Source organism: Pleurodeles waltl, chromosome 10 (genome assembly GCF_031143425.1).
Source record: "Pleurodeles waltl isolate 20211129_DDA chromosome 10, aPleWal1.hap1.20221129, whole genome shotgun sequence".
Classification (NCBI taxonomy): domain Eukaryota; kingdom Metazoa; phylum Chordata; class Amphibia; order Caudata; family Salamandridae; genus Pleurodeles; species Pleurodeles waltl.
This window is the reverse complement of record NC_090449.1, coordinates 256,432,448-256,448,804: the sequence shown is the minus strand read 5'-3', so window position 1 is coordinate 256,448,804 and position 16,357 is coordinate 256,432,448. Positions and strand designations below refer to the sequence as shown.

Genomic DNA, 16,357 nt, shown 5'->3' with positions numbered 1-16,357 from the left:
GCACGGCAGCTAATTTAGCACGGCACAGGGGAAACAAAGGGATGTGCTGTATTTCAGTAAATAAGGCGCATCCCTGCATTTTAGAAGTGACTTAGAGTGGCACTGTCAGTTTTGGTGCAGCGGTCACACTGTGCCACTTCTTCTAAATATGCCCCTATGTTTTCTCAAGTACTCCTACCAATCCCTACACCCTTCCCTTTCTACTGTCCCTTATGCCGCTCTCATGCACCCTGCTTGTTGTCACATAATGTATTTTTACATTATATACCAGCACGATTGTTGGAAAATATGAAGCTCACCCCTCCCTCCTCAACAACTATACTGATCAAGCAATGTCTCTCACAGACATCAATAAGCTATCACACTCTGAATGTTTAGTAAGGGAAATTGAAAAGTAAGGAGTTGGCATATGCAGTCATACCTTGAATTATAGTCTATACCATTAGTTCTTAACCTGTGGTCTGGATGCCCGTTTAAGACGCGGGGGCTACTCAAGGGGTCCACAACTGCTTAGAAACTTTAAGAACACTAACAGATAAAGAAGGAAAACATAAAAATGAAAATTGTAAATGTTCTACAAATGTGAGGAATTTTAAATTAGAAGCAAAATTTTAAGTTGTTATCCTCAGCTTGATTCTTGGGAGCAGTGCAAGTGCACCAAACACATTATAGTACAGAATATTGATTGCCTTAATTGAATTTAGAGAAACTCCAACCTTTCCATTCAAATTATAATTGAGATTTTGTTATGCTCTGACACGGTAATATAGTGAAAAGAGCTTTATTCGGAAACCACCAACTCAACAGCAGCGTAAGCTCCCATTCCTTCAACCGTCCATTATCTCTCTCCGTTAGACTCTGCTCGAGACCACTCAATCAGAATCTGAATGACAGAGATTATAGACTGTGTTCTTAAGCAGCCACAACACATCCCCCTTATTACACTAAAGAAGGAATACATAAGGAAAAAAAAAGAAAAGAGAAAACATACACATATGTGTGTGGATAAAAACAAATAAGCAACAATATGACAATATCATGGCAGAAATTAACATGGTAATACAGAAATTTAAATTGCACAGAAGTATGCAGGAAAGGAAGCGTCAGAATTCAAGAAACATAGTCCTTCCACCACAATGGTTTAGAACGGAGTCTGAAAGGAGTTTTCTTGCATGGTGTTACCTTGGACTCATCCCTTGCGGTGTGGTTTGCTCCACGGTTAGTCGGATTATCGGAAACAATCCTGGGGCTGTTCCATTTTGCAATTCTAGACATACTCCACACATCACCATTATCCAGCACAACCACATTTTTCCTCACCTCCTTTATACGGAAAGGACCCTTGAAACTTGAACTCCCTTTTGTTTTGTAATTAGGGTCTTTCAGCAATACCAAGTTATCAACCTTCCACGCAACATCGGACACACAGATTTGGAATCATACTGCAGTTTGTACTTTTGTTGATGATTGCTCCTACGCATGGACGCTTTACCAAGTTTCTCCTGGTCAAGTTTCTCCAAAACACATGATCCCAATTTATCTCTGAACCACGCTGGGAACCTCTTGTTACAGCCCAACCTTCCGCTCATGTACTCAAAAGGGGCGAATCCAGTAACGCTATTGGGAGTACTACGATATGCCCACCATTGGTCTCTCAGGAGATTCCCAAGAGGAACCTGAGTCTCAACTGCTTCTTGGACACAGTACTTCACCATCCTGTTCATACGTTCTGCAAGACCATTGGCCTGGGGTAAGTACAAGGCAGTTCTCAAATGCACAATAGCTAAAGAGTCCAAGAAGGACTTCATCTCCACAGATGTCAACTGTACCCCGTTATCTGTAACCAAATGGCTGGGTACACTCTCTCGTGAGAATTCTTCCATTAAAAACTCAATCACCGTCCTGGTATCTATAGAGTTAACACACTTGGTCACTACCCATCTTGAAGTATAGTCCACCATGAGTATGACGTACCGTTCACTAGCAGGGAGAAGATGGAAAGGGCCCATAAAATCTAGACCTAGCTTCACCCAGGGCCTCTCAGGCACAGCAACTGGGGAAAGTGGGGGTTTCGATACCACTTTGCTCTTGTCATTTCGTGCACATGTCACACAATCTTTAACCACCGCTTCAACCTCACGATCCAACCCTGGCCACCAATAAATCAATCTCAACCTTGATTTGGTCAGATTCCTGCCCAAATTACCCTCATGAGCCAAATTGATGTTCTTACTTCTTAAACCAATGGGAGGTATACATTTAGTACCCCTTAATACCTCACAACCACTTAAAGACAATTTATCCCTAATGTTCCAGTAACTCTTCAAAGGTTCAGGAATGTCCTTATAGTCCGGCCACCCTCTTACAATGAAACCAGCAAGCTCATGTCTAATGGAATCTTGATCCACAGCAGTCTTCCACTCATCTTCATTTATAGCCAACTCATTCACCCAGCTAATGACACTCTCATCCTCGCTTTCGTCATAACTATCAATTGAACTTCTAGACAAGAAATCTGCTACCGTATTCTTCGGCCCGGGTACATACTCAACAGAAAAATTATACTCCATTAATCCTTCAACCCACCTCTTTATTCTAGGTGTCAATCCCTCACTTTTCTTTGAAGAGAAAATTTGTACGAGGGGTCTGTGATCAGTTCTCACAACAAAGGGTAATCCCCACAGATAGAACCTGAAATGCTTGACTGCCCATGAGCACGCAAGAGCCTCTCTCTCAATAACAGAATACTGTTGTTCTGACCCCTTCAGAGAACGGGAAGCAAAGGCAATTACTTTGTCCTCTTGACTCACTCTTTGGATTAACACCGCCCCCAGTCCAGTTACTCTGGCATCAGTGTACAAAAAGGTTTTAGTGTGTGTGTCAAAATGGCCTAAGGTGGGCATTTTCCCAATGCAGTCTTTCACAAAGGTGAAGGCAGCTGCACAGTCACTAGTCCATGCAAATTAGTTTCCCTTTTTCAACAGGGATCTCAAGGGTTGGGTCACGCTCGAAAAGTTGGCAACAAATTTAGAATAATACTCTGCCAGCCCTAAAAAGTATCTCACACCCTCCTTGTCTTTGGGTTCAGGGGCGCTGACAATGGAATCAACCAACTCAAACTTGGGTTTAATCCCTCCACTGGAAATACTATGACCAAGGTAAGTTACAGAAGAAACTCTAAACTTGCACTTTTCCTTCTGTACCGTGAGGCCAGAACCGGCCACTCTACACAATACTTCTCTAAGGATTTTGTCATGTTCCTCTAATGTTTTACCATGAACCAAAATGTCATCTTGAAAGAATAGGACTCCCAAGACCCCCTCCAAAACTTTCCTCATAATGCGTTGGAAACAGGCAGCAGCAGAAGCCAATCCGAAAGGCATTCTACGAAATTGATAGGCTCCTAGCGGTGTCACAAATGACGTGAGGTGTCTAGAATCTGGGTGTAAAACAACCTGGTGATATGCTGACAACAAATCTAGTACAGTAAATACTTTTGAACCACCCAGCCCTGACAATTCCTCAGAAATATTGGGCAGGGGTTGGCGATCAACCCAAATATGCTTATTAAGGTCTCTGAGGTCTACACACATACGAATTCGTCTTCCATTGTCCTTTGGCGCTAGAACAATGGGAGCCAACCATTCAGAGGACTCTATCTCCTCAATCACACCAGCATCCAAAAGCTTGTCAAGCTCCACTTTGAGAGGTTCTAACATTAATTTTGGAACTCTCCTCACTTTATGCACCGAAGGAATGGCATTCTTCTTCAGAATAATTTTGTGTTCAAAATTGGACAGACAACCTAGTTCTTCTCTGAACACAGTAGGGAAATCCTTCAGAATATTAAGATCCATGTTGCTATCATTCACTACCATAACCTGACTCTTGGCATTGGGGTCCAATTTAATCCCCATATCACGTTGGTGACGCCAACCTAGTAGACTGTTCCCACGTTTTGCTACATAAACCTTTCCTACAGTGGCCTTACTTTGGAATTGAATACGCATGATCTTATAGCCAATTACTTCTATTTTAGACCCCCCATAACTGACAGGGTTGATATCAGGTGCTGTTAACAAATGGAAATCCTCCCCAAAAATTGCCCGGTAATTCTTGTCACCCACCATGGTATAAGGAGAACCTGAGTCAGCCAATACTGTCACAATTTTTCCATCAAGCTTAATAGCACACTCAGGCATGGTTACACGTCCTACATCTACCATTCCAGAATCATTCACAATGTTGCTGGTAACTGAATCAATGCATAGGATCATCTTGTTAACATTCTCAGTGACAGCATCTATATTGTTCTTGTCACTATTGCAGACTCTAGCATAGTGCCCCTTTTTCCCACACTTCCTGCACTGAGAATTCCGCGCGAAACAATTAGGACTGTTCGCAGTGTGTCCTGTATTGCCACAACGGAAACAACGTTGAAGTCTAGGCTCTTTCTTCCTTTCTTGGGATTTTACTGTCACTGTCACAGCTAAACCTCAAGACTTCCTCCTGAAGATGCGGTGCTTGAACCATGCACAAATCATTCTCTCCATGGCCATTCATCTCCTTAATCCAACTATTGGTGCTCTCCATCCCTTCAACAATTGCAATGGCCTCTCTTAAGTCTGGGTTTTTCGTCAATAACTTTTCCTGAACTCTCTTGTTGTTAGTACATCGGACGAGTTGGTCACGGATCAGGGAATCCGTGATGTCACCAAAATCACAAGTGCGTGCTAACGTGCGCAAAACAGCAACGTAATTACCCACACTTTCAGACTTCCCTTGTGAGCGTGCAAAAAACTTGTGTCTCTCAAGAACAACATTGAGTTTGGATTCAAAGTGTGCTGCTAAAATGGCCACAGACATCTCATAGCAGTCTCTGGGTTCGCCTTCTGCCCCTCCAAAAGACAAGGTCTCAAGACTATCATAGATATTCCTGCCTTCAATACCTAAATTGTGCAACAAGACTGCTTGTTTCCTGGCAGGAGAGAACTTTTCCCCTCCTATTGCTATTAAAAAGAAATCAAAAAGATTCTTCCAATGCTTCCACGGAAGAATCGGGTCACCTTTATCCGTTAGAAAAGAAGGAGGCTGAGACATTGTCGGAGTAACCATAACGTGTATACAATAAGGTAACTTGCAGTTGTAAGTCTTATTATACACCAATGTAGAAGAAAGTATCTTTAAACAATGTAAACACTGTGCAAGGTACGAAGTCCGCAATTATTAACTAATAGAATTGATGCTCACAAAAAAAAAATATCTGGCTTGAACGATTGAAACGCGAGCGCGTTGCTAGGCAGCGTTGCTATGGCTGCGCACGCAATGCAGGCTTGCATTAATAAGTCTCTCGTATGCTTCCGGTTGCCAGGGCCGTGTTGCTAGGCTCCTGTAGCAACGAAAAGCGCGTGCACCCTCAAGCGCGTAAGGTCCGTTAGAGGCCCAAAACACGCGCCGGTCTTAAAACTGCAGCCGGCTAGAAAACAGAAAAGAAATAAAAAGGGAACAAAAACAAATCCACTGTTCAGAGCAGATAGGAAATGTTCCTGAACCATGTGCTCACACCCACCAAGTGGAGGCCGCCGAAAACGCTTACACTGCCGCTGACACAGAGAAGACTTGATGGAAGCCACCGAAGACGCTCACACTGCCGTCAACACAGAGAGACCATCCTTACAAATAGGAAAGCAGGCACCTTCACCTGAGCAGGTAGGAAAAGCGCAGCAACCCCATGGGAGATGGCGTAACAACACGAGAGCAGAGTGGGAAGGTCCGTGGGTTCTGGGTTGGTGATCACCTCGTCGCCAGCGTTATGCTCTGACACGGTAATATAGTGAAAAGAGCTTTATTCGGAAACCACCAACCCAACAGCAGCGTAAGCTCCCATTCCTTCAACCGTCCAGTATCTCTCTCTGTTAGACTCTGCTCGAGACCACTCAATCAGAATCTGAATGACAGAGATTCTAGACTGTGCCCAACATTCTTAAGCAGCCACAACAGATTTGTTTACATATTTCTTTTGAATTAAATAAAAAATTGAATCTGTGTTTTTGATGAATACGTGTTTCTGTATTTATGTGTATTGTATTGGTGTTCAAATCATCCAAATTGCTTAGGCTAAGGTCCCCAGACTACAATACTGAGTAGGAGTACTGTAGACTTTGTATTATACCTGTAAATGCTTTTATTTATAAATGGAGTACTACTTCTGGGGACACTTTTACCTGCAAACGCTGTATTAATACAACTGAGAATATAGAACACTTTATTTTTTGTCCCTGCTCCACTAAACCATGATGTAAATGGATTCTCCCTCAGATTCCGCCTCAGAATTTTTAGATCCGATAGCAGTAGGTTTGTTGCATTCGGATTGAGTAAGTATTTGTTTGCTGCTTGGATTTTAAGAACGAGAGCCATATTGTGACCCTTTGGAGAAGTTTTTAGGAGCAGGTCAATGTTTTGATAATGGGAACCTAAATAGTTTTTATGGCTTTTTGGCATTTACACTTATTTAAAGCTGTTTTATGTGGTGTTTTAGGATTTTTCTTTGTTGTATTGTTTTTTTTAACCTGTTAGCATTTTGGATTGGGTGGACTATCACTATGCTCGAGCGAGTGCCCAGGGTTTTTTGTTTTCTGAGTATGAAAGCGTCTTCCCTTTTATGGAACTAATTTATCTTTTTTTGCTAATTTGCACATGTACATTTAGCTCATATATTTTAGGTATAATGAATTGTATTTTGTCTGTTTGTTTGATGGGATTTTCGCCCCAATTCCAGTTATGATTAATGGGAGTCGCCAGATGTAAAAAGGTTAGGAACCACTGATCTATATCCTTTAGCTCATACAAATGGGTAATCATGACATTATTCTATAGACCTATCAATCCTCATTTAGCGATCAGAAACTGCAACGGACCAGTCACATGAGTAGGTATAAACCATAACTGCTGCAGGGCGGTACGCACAATGATAAGTGAATAAAAGTGGACAGACCGACAGCATATCAACCACAGAGCCTACTCCAGATTTGTCACCAACACACTTCTCCAATGAAGTACGGGTGGTAGGAGGTTAGTCATCCATACATTCCTCCAATTTAGGGTGGGTAGTCCGCTGGCTTTTGCTTTTCTTTGCTGTCTGTCTCCACCGAGCAAAACTTGGGGTGAAGTAAAGTAAAAATGAATAAGCGATTCCCAAACCATGAGAAATAACACCCATTGTGTGGAGTTCATTAGTTTTACTATTTTGAAAAACAACCCCAAGTTTGTTCTGAAAAAAGTAAAATATGTAAAAATGGATGGACGGCGGTCCTTATTGACGAAGCCATCCCTCAAATGTTTAACACATAGACAGGAGCTGCTGTGACAGCCGTTCCTGTCAATGTTAAGAGATGTCTGCAGGGCCGGTGGACATCTCTAGATTTGGGGACGGGATGTTCCTCATGGTGAGCAAGTAATTTCCTCTATCAAAAATGACAAACATTACTCTGACCTCCAAATGCTGAATCAAGCCTTTAGTATTCATGTCCATGTTGTATTCTGGGTTTCATATGCACTTTGCGCTTGATAATGCATCCTGTAATTTTGCATGTGGCATACTTTGAAGGTGTATAAATGTTTTATGTTTCACTGACAATAGCTGATAGGTGCTTATTTATACTATTTTTCTCATTGAGACTGCATGAGTCAATACACAATCACAGTTCATCAGAACATTTTAACGACATAGCCATGGGTGAAAACCACAATGAGATTTTTTTTTGGGCTCAATTATCTTTTTAGAACACAGATCTTCTAACATTACTCTTAATTTATCCCAATTGGCCAATAGAAACTTACCAACCGTATGCCTAACTGGCATGGCATTTCTTTTTCAAATGATTTTGTGCTTGAATCCCACCAACTTTCCCAAATTCTTCTAAAAAACTTCAGTGAACTTATTTTTCAAAACAAAAACAATACAATCTACCTTCATGGATTCTTCCTTGTCATCAATATAAATAAAGCATTTGGGAAAGCCACTCCACCACTTCTTTCTCAAACAGAGAATAACTTGAGTGTTAAGACTTGTCTCCACCTCTTCCTCGACTGCGGTGCACTAAAACCTATTTTCCACATTAGCCTTGCATACTCTGGCAAAATGACTACTCTTAACAACACAAACATTTTGTCCATAGCTATGCATCCTCTCAAATTGCCCAGGTGATACAGACTGCCACATCTGAAACATGACAAAGCTTTTCTTCTCAGTTTCTTTGATGCCAGTGTTTAGTTTTTGCTTCTATAGCTGGAAAAATTCTTCACAGCGCAAATATTCACGCCAACTTCATCTCTACTTGTTCTAGGCACTAAGGGCCAGATGTAGGAAGGAAGCAATTTGCGAGTTGCAAATTGCGAGTCCTTCCGACTCGCAATTTGCAACTCGCAAATTGCTATGCAGTACGGTGTCTCAGACACCGAGTGCAACTCGCTATGGGGTCGCAATGACCCACCTCATGAATATTCATGAGGTGGGTCGCAAATTGCGGCCCCATAGCGAGTATAGGCACTCGCTAACATGGAGGCCTGCTGTAGTCAGCAGGCCTCCATGTTAGCGACCTGCTTTTCAATAAAGCAGTTTTTTTTTTTTTTTAAATGTAGCCCGTTTTCCCTAAGGGAAAACGAGCTGCATTTCAAAAAATCCGAAACCTTTTGTTTCGGTTTTTTCAGGGCAGGGAGTGGTCCCTTGGACCACTCCCTGCCCTGAAAAAATATTTTGGGGTCCATTCACAAAGGGGAAGGGGTCCCATGGGGACCCCTTCCCGTTTGCGAATGGGTTACCATCCACTTCAAGTGGATGGTAACTGCGACTCCATTTGCGACCGCATAAGCGGTCACAAATGGAATTGCATACCATTGCGAATCGCAAATAGGAAGGGAACACCCCTTCCTATTTGCGATTCGGAAATGCATTTTGCGAGTCGGTAACGACTCGCAAAATGCATTTCTGCATAGGAAACACGCATTTGCGAGTCGCAAACGGCAAATTTTGCCGTTTGCGACTCGCAAAGTGCTTCCTACATCTGGCCCCTAATTCCTTGTATAAACTTCTCTAACTGCTCAATTCCTTAATAATGTTTAAGTAACACTCAGAGTCAACTCTGTGCCTACTCATATCTTCAGAACATTCTTGGTTTTAGTTTTGATCATCACTTGAGCTTTCAAAACTTGATCATACGTGAAAGACTCAAATTCAACAGACAGAGCAAAAGTATTTAATACAGAAAAATAGACATCAATGGGTCTATCCTCTTTTTGAGCCTGTCAGCAAAATCGAAATATTTTCCAGATCTAGTGTGGTGCCATACTGAAATCATTCAGGTCTACGGTTTTCTCTATATAAAGTACATTCTTAAAAAATATAAAACGTGCACCTCGTCTTCAAATACTTCCACACATGCTAGTAAAATAAAATAGCACAGTTCCCATCCCAGCAAACTGAAAACAATATACAGTAGAATTGCAATTCTAGCCAGAGTAAGTATTGGCCATGCAGTGCAACAGTTTCCCAAAACAATTCTAAATGTAGAAAAGTTGGTAGGCCACAGAGGATGAAAGTAATTAAGCTAGTTCCTTGGAACACCAAGACATATTTGAGCACCGGAATTTTGGGAGCTTCCTTAGAGACATTGGAGTGCTCAGGGCTTTTACTGACTGGTAAAAGCCTGGAGCTGGTAAAAACCTGGTGCATCAACAGGACTTTGTTTCATTTATTAGAACATTCTGCCCTATAGTGCCGGAATGCTCTAATAGCCCTTCGTAGCTGGGCTATACCGGCAATTCAAGTTCTGCTCCCTTGTTAAAGGTTCTCTCCTTCGGCCTTTAAAGCTGGAGCGGACCTGCCCGTTACAGCAGGCTCTAAGGCTATAATAGTACTTTACTAGGCTGTTTTAGAAAGCATGTGCCCATTGGATAACAGCATGACATGTAAATTAACTTTTGTTAAAAGAAACAAAAACAAAAAAAACAAAAATTGTTTTGCACAAGAGCACGATTCCATAAAACAAACAGTTGAGACCAGACAGTGTTGCTTAATGTCAGAAAATACCACCATCTGTGGTCATGCTGGTTGCTAAGAACATGTCAACTCCTTCAGGATGCATTGCTCTGATTAAAGAGAGTACATGTGTAATAGTCTTACAAAGCTTGCTAGGATACCAACGAGAGGAGGCTTGCTTCAGCTTGACGCATCATGTCAATTTCTCAAGACACATCATGAGATGTTTGGATCCAAATAGCCCACAGGCCTCATAGCTTGTCACCTGATCCTGCTCGTATCCTCTAACAGTTGCAGATCTATGTAAACGCTAATCCTGAACAGCAATCACCAGTGGATGCTGGAAAACTATACTGCTGCACATCCCTGACAATGTTGCCACACTTCGCAGTGATTATTGAGAGCAACAGCTTCGACCTAATGCTGATTCGTTTTTAGTGATAGCCAAAATGAGAGGCTGCTCCTGTACTACTTCTTCCACCTCGTCGCCAACATGTTGGAGAAAAAAGCTTCACAATTCTGGGTTAGTTGAGATACTTATTTCATATAACAGAAGCATTTGGATCAGTAACACATCCCATAGCTCTGCTACCAACCATGTCCTAACCCTCCATGCATACACACCAGAACTCCCCACGGCAGACTTTCTAAAAGAAAGGAAGAACATACTTGTGCAACACATAACAGGTACCTTGCTGGAGAATTAACTGTCATATTTAAGACCAAACCCAGGCAAAATACTAAACATTACAATAAAGAGCAAATTGGTGTTTGCCTCTAGGCACCCTTAATTGGTAGTCAACAGGGGCAGTTCTGGGGGCAAACCCTCTGCCATCACATGAGGACCCACCCCGAAGTCTTGTCACAGTGAGGTCGAAGGGTGAAAGTGTGCACAAAGGATTCCCAGAATGTCTAACAAGCCGCTTGGTAGTAAATGTATAGTTTTCAAGGTAATACAAATTAAAAAGCCACATATCTGAAAGAGACTCAAACATGGAGAAACTAAGCTGTAGTTCGACTTACCTTACAACGAAATTCTGATTACTTGACTTTGTCAGTGAGGCAAACTTTGATATGGCTTCTTCGTTGCCAGCCTAGGCAGAACATAGCCTGTTAATTGTTTAAGATACATAAATACTTTTACTTTGTAAGACATGCAACACTCAACGGACTTTTAATGATGGAATTGGGTAAATTGAGCATACAATATAATCAGACATAATTTGTCTATAAAGCACTAGAAGATAATGAATAGAACATCCAGACTTTTTTCTGAGACTTCATAAAGTTAATTTCATTGTGCAGGAAATGCAACCTCGGACTTTTGCTACCTTAGTCACTAATGTCAGTTGATACGTGGTAAGAGTACCTAACTACTCAAACATCGAACCGAAGACATATTTTGATTCAATTGACTATACCAGTTTCTGAAAAGAAATCTAATGCATGCACTGATTTTGTATGACTATATACACATAACGCAACATGCGGAATAGCTACTTCTGGTTGTTCTTATTACCCAACTCAATGGTACTAATTTATCACTTATAAAAAGGTGTAAAGCTGAGGTGATATAACAGAAAGATCTGAAACAAATAGATTATACAATTCTCTCCTCTGTATGTCCAATCTACTGAGCTACTTTTGGCCCAGGATCCCAACTAAAAATTTACTTTGAAGGAGCTAGCATTCACAGTTCTTCAGACTAATTGAGAAATGCACAACAGGCATCAAACTCAATTGTGCAACTCCACAGAGTCCGTACGGCATTGGTATAGACATGGAGGAACTTCGACACCTTCAGTCACTGAAAGGTCAAATGAAAAATGCATGCAAACCGTTCCTCTAATCCCAAGCTTGAATCAGAAAGTAGTTTCAAGGCTTTAGGTATCTGCTCCTACCACACTCCCAACCCCAGTTGTTCTGAAGTTGTACCTACCTCAAGTGCCTACTGAAGTTGTTTGAATTTTAAAAAAGTCTGAGAAAATGTAGAGCTGCAATTCAGGTCACTGACAGCAAAAGAACTGGAGTCTGTATACCCTGTCTGTCCCACAGGTCTCTTGAATGGAGTTTTCTGCAAGGATGAACACAGAGATGCAGCCAGCTCAATTGTCTTAGTCAGGAGGCATCCACCTGCCAGGAAACAATACAGAAATGTTACTATTAGATTAAAATGTTATTTAGTCATTTATGTACTTGATATCTATTGCAGAAAACATTTTGCCAGGGCCACATGGCAGCACTAGATGAATGGAAGAATGCTCAGTAGTAACAATGGTGAGATACATGGAGAAGGTCTGCCTGTAAATCAATGGGAGAGAAAGTAAAAAATGACATGCCAACTGTTAAAAGGGGCTTGGTCTCTTCCCAAAAAAAGAAAGAAAGCTGTCCCGACAGAGCCTGATGAAGATGTAGGGCCATATGTATGAACACATTTTCCCATAGACACAGAATGGGTAAAACCCTTTGATACATCTGGCCCTTTCATTCTCTGATGGCAAAGTGAGATGGGTTTTTAAAGTGAATTATGTGACAACGTAGGATTTTGTTTTTTGCACTACGCAACAAAATGGACATACCTGTGAAGAAACGGTATGCATCCAGCATTTATGAAAGCAAATATTAAGCATTATTTTTTGAAACTCTGAAGTGTGGCAGAAACCGAGATTTTAATAGAATCAAACAAATCAAGACATTTACTTAGGGATGCACAAATGATAAATATTCACAGAAACCCGATTTCCAGACATTATAATTTGTGTGCTACATAGTTTTTTTCAGTCTGTGCAAATTCAGTGGCCATTTCAATGCAAAATGTGCTGCCTGTAAATGACAACCAGCTACCACACAATACTTTAGTTACATTCATAAACTGCCCCGCCCGTTGTCCATGAAAGGTAGGTGGGTTGCAAATGTTTGCTATTCTAAAAAGTGGGTTGTAAAAAGTATGGGAACAACTGAATTAAAGGTTTATTTGCCTAGTGTTTGCTTCAGAGGCAAACTTGCCCAGGGTCATCTAAATCTCCTTAAGCATATTTTCAAAACTTGTTCTGATTAGTTTCTCAGTATTGGCTCTGCAGTTTTGTACACTAGTTACAATATTGAGTTCTAACTGCCCTCATTGTGTGTTCAAACAGGAGTTGCAAGTGAAGGACATTATAGGCACATACAGAGAACTTGTAAAACCCTTTCAACGAGTAGACCCATTGTCCAGTAAAACCGATCAAAAATACCACTTCAGGGCATTATACCAGGAAAAAATCGTAATTGGATATGGAAATGGACCCGTACCATTCCCCATCATCATTCTCAAAGATGTTTTTTGCGCCCAAGTACTTGGAATACGGACAAACGTTGAGAAGGAGGGTAGGGGCATGGCTGTTATTTTAGTAACTTTAGTAACCATGGCACTGGTCTTCGCACGTGGCCCTCTTGCCACAGTCTTCGAGAAAGCATCAGGACAACAAGCTCTGATAAAGACTGCTAAGAGTTGCATGTAGGAATAGACTCTTCAACACCAACAACTTAAACGTTTGTTTAAATATATACAGGACTACTTTTGGTGATGTGAGTCTGAGAGAGAGTAGTCGGGACAATGATAAGCTATAAGACGAACAGCGCAGTTACACAGTACAAAGACTCTTCACTCCCAACAATTTAAATACTTGTTTAACTATATACACGTGGCTGTTTCTGGCGTAATATCAAAACTAATTATATACATATAAAATCATTTAAAGAAGTTTCCCACTGTTATTATTTTCCAGGACTGATACCGGAGCACAAAGGAACACTTTTGTAAATGAAAATGCGCAATTACCAAAACGAAGAAATAAACGTCCCTCCTTTGCCACGGACCATTACAGCTTAGAAAACCAACAACAGTCACGATTCCTCCCAGATCTGCGGTTGGTGGGGAGTCCAGTGGGCAAACAATGTCCACTGCGCTGCGGTGGTTGTAAGGTCCAGTTGAGGGCCAAGCACTCCCAAGCTATAGTTGGTGTTCCCCTACTGGGCAGCCAAGCCACCAGATCTATGGTGTGTACAGACAACCTCACAGACCTTCATGGAGGTTGCTTAGTGGGTAGCTGCACCCCCGAGGTGTGGTGGGTTTAGTGCTCAGGGGGAGCCAAAACACACAGGTGTGGTGGGTGTAGAGTTTAGTTGGGAGATAAACACATAACACTCCCCCCCTGCTAAATGTAGTGCTCAGAGGGTTCCAAACCCCCCACAGCAGTTGGTGGGTGTAATACCGACCGAGAGGGCAGCCATGTCCCAGAGCAGTGATGTGTTCAGCCAAGCACCCCAGCGGTGGAGTGGGCACGCACCCCCATGGTCAGGCCAGACTCGCAACCCCATGTACAGCATTGGGTCATTCTATACAGAGAGCCCGCGGCAGCCCTCCCTCTGGCAGCGGGCACGGGTGCTAGCTGGCAGTTGCCGTGCGTGGAGAAGGTGGGGTGACAGGTCGGCCTTGGCACTGCGCATACAAGTCCCTCTGCGGCTCTGGGTGCAGGCTGGGGCCTAGGTCAGGGAGGTACAGCCCCTCGCTCCGGGGCAGCGGGCAGCAGGTGCTAAGGCTGGGTGCATATTGGAGACAGGGCGGAGTCGGGTGCAGTTCGGCTGTGCCGCAGTGGGGACGAGCTTACTAACCAGCAGCGGTCCCGTTGGCGCGGGACACCGTGGTTTCCTATCTCCTTCCAACCGGGCACCTGCTCGCTATGGCTGGCTCGACTCGGGCCCTGGCGCCGGTTCACTGACAGCTCGAAGCGGCCCTCGGAGCACAGCAACGTCACAGCACCGCGTCACTAGCCCCGCCCCTGCACCGACAGCAGCGGACAAACACAACCAGAGACGACACCGAGGTGCTTATTGGCACTGCTCGGCATCCGTGGGCGCCAGGGCTCGAGATAGCGGTTAAATGTTGTAAAGAAAATAGGGTGCACAGGGCAAGAGCATATGCTATGCACAATGATGACCCATGGTTAAAAGTAGTGATGTCACAGTCCTCTCAAATCTTTCGGCTTTTTAATTAGGTAGCTGTGTTAAGACTTTACTCCCAAAGTGCTAATGGTCTGGCTTGACAGCTCAGCGGTGGACTGACAATTATGTGAGTATCATTAAGAGAAAGGCTTTGGTTCCACTCACATGCTGGGCAGTAGTACATGTTTTGATTGAGCAGAAGTTGTGTTCTTCCATAAAAAAAAGTGCTTGCCCTCCACACAGTTGTAGCAATTTTATTTATCCAGTTGCCTGAGCTTGACTTTTTAAGAGCACGCACAACATTGCAATGCTATCAAAGTTTCTTGGATAACTGGATAATTTATGGCATTAAGCTTTTGCAGCAGCGTACGTATGAAGAGTGCAGTCATCAATTTACATGGAATAATGGGTCTGGCTTGACAGTACATATATAAGCTTGACCTGTTGACATTGTCAGTGTTTGTTGTTTGGGGTTGTTCATTCTACACCGTCATAACTGTTGTTTCCCACAAAATGTATCCACACTGATGTGGTGTCTTAGAACCGTACGTGTTAGACTTACGGCGGACTTATGAAGGAAATTACTTAATTGAGCTGGGAGGTGTCAAGGTGTGGTCTTAATGGTTATTTGTATATTGAGAGTTTAGTTACATGTTGTACCCTGATGAGTAAAGACGCTAACAAGGAGCTCCATATGCAGTGTGTTCTTGTGCATGCTACTGGGCAGGGGAGGACGCAACAACTGGTTACATGTAGGAGATACATGCTCGAAGAAACAGAAGTGCTCTCCTTGAGAGTTAAAAGAAATAGCGGAATGCTCATTCGTGCCACGTTTGCCCAGGCCAAAACTAAGAAGCTTGCAGTGGCCTATGTGGAGTGCAAGTGCCACTCTAGCCCCTACAAGGCCTTCTGGAGAAGTTGAAGGCCTAAAGAGGGAGCACCATTGGTAAAGACCACTAAGATTTGTGGGCCAGGCTAAGGAAAAAAGGAGGTGCTGCTCTACAAAACCATGCCATCAGTCATACAAAAAAAATGCTAAAAGCAGTGACAAGCAGGTACAACTCAGGCAGTGACAACCAGGTATGAGAAATAAATATATACTTACCAGTAAGACCAACTGTCACAACTGAAGCATCAGACATACTGATTGAGACCTGCTGGAGAGGCAGATACGTGCAAATTAGCAAGTAGCATCCACTACATTCTGAATCTTGCCTTGAGCAATACGGCTCAAACACCCGGCTCACTGTTATCAAAAGCACAAGGTGGGCCCGAAAGAGAAAGCTGCTGAAATAGCACGAAGAAATTACTCAAACAAAACAAAAGGACAAAAGTAAA

General features: G+C 42.6%; 1 protein-coding gene across 2 annotated transcripts in view; it reads right to left on the bottom strand.

Annotated features, from left to right (window-relative positions):
• CDIP1 (cell death inducing p53 target 1) overlaps positions 1-14,846 on the bottom strand; it is a 177,174-nt gene extending 162,328 nt beyond the window's left edge. Inside the window, exons 1-3 of one of the 2 annotated variants that reach the window (XM_069210373.1) lie at positions 14,690-14,846; positions 11,976-12,169; positions 11,060-11,130 (exon numbers count right to left, since the gene is read on the bottom strand). The gene's annotated coding sequence lies outside the window, so the exon portion shown is untranslated. Of the gene's footprint in view, positions 1-11,059; positions 11,147-11,975; positions 12,170-14,689 lie in introns of both variants that reach the window. The other variant, XM_069210374.1, reaches the window with a different exon arrangement.
• Positions 14,847-16,357: the final 1,511 nt, after the last annotated feature.